The following is a 1,007-nucleotide window of genomic DNA, read 5'->3' as shown; positions in this document are numbered from 1 at the left end:
TCTTGTTGTCGAGTTATAGGAGTATTTTATATATTCTGGATGTTAACTCCTTATCAGATATATAATTTGCAGATATTTTCTCCCATTTCAGAGGTTGCCTTTTCACTCTGTTGATTTTGTTCTCTGATGCATAGATGTTTTAAATTTCGATATAGTCCACTTATTTTAACTTTCGTTGCATGTGCTTCTGCAAATAAATCATTGCTAAATCAATGTTATGAAGTTTTCCCCTGTGCTTTCTTCTGATAGTTGTAGCAGTTACATTTAGGTTTTGGACTCATTTTGATGTTATTTTTTGAGTTATTATTATTATTTTTTTGTATATGGTATAAGGTAAGGATCCAACTTTATTCTCTTACATATGGATATGGTTTTCTCAGCACCTGCTTGTTGAAAAGATGGTCCTTACCCCATCCATCTTAGCACCTTTGTCTGAAATCATTTGACCATATATGTGAGGGTTTATTTCTGGCCTCTCTATTTTATTCTGTTGGTGTGTACACCACACCGTTTTGATCACTTTAGCTTTGAAATCGGGAAATGTAAGACATCTAACTTTGTTCTTTTTCAGGATTGTTTGGGCTATTTGGATCCCTTGAGATTCCATGTGAATTTTAGGATAGATTTTTCTATTTCTATAAAAGATGCTTATGGGATTTTGATAGAGATGACATTAAATCTATAGATCGCTTTGGGTATTGTTGATATCTTAACAATATTAAGTTTTCCAATCTCTGAACATGGCATGTTTTTCCATTTGTTGAAATTTTTTAAATTTCTTTCAGCAACATTTTGTAGTTTTCAGTGTATAAGTCTTTCACCTCAGTGACAGTTCATTTCTAGGTATTCTTTTTGATGCTATTGAAAATGGAATTTATTTTTAAATTTTATTTATGGATTGTTCATTGTTAGTGTGTGAAATGCAACTGATGTTTGCCTGTTGATTTTGTATCCTGCAACCTCGCCTCATGTGTTTATCAGTGCTAACAGTTTTTGTGTGCACGTAT

The sequence above is a fragment of the Pteropus vampyrus genome, unplaced genomic scaffold (assembly GCF_000151845.1).
Source record: "Pteropus vampyrus isolate Shadow unplaced genomic scaffold, Pvam_2.0 Scaffold367, whole genome shotgun sequence".
Lineage (NCBI taxonomy): Eukaryota > Metazoa > Chordata > Mammalia > Chiroptera > Pteropodidae > Pteropus > Pteropus vampyrus.
Note: the sequence above shows the minus strand (reverse complement) of the source record.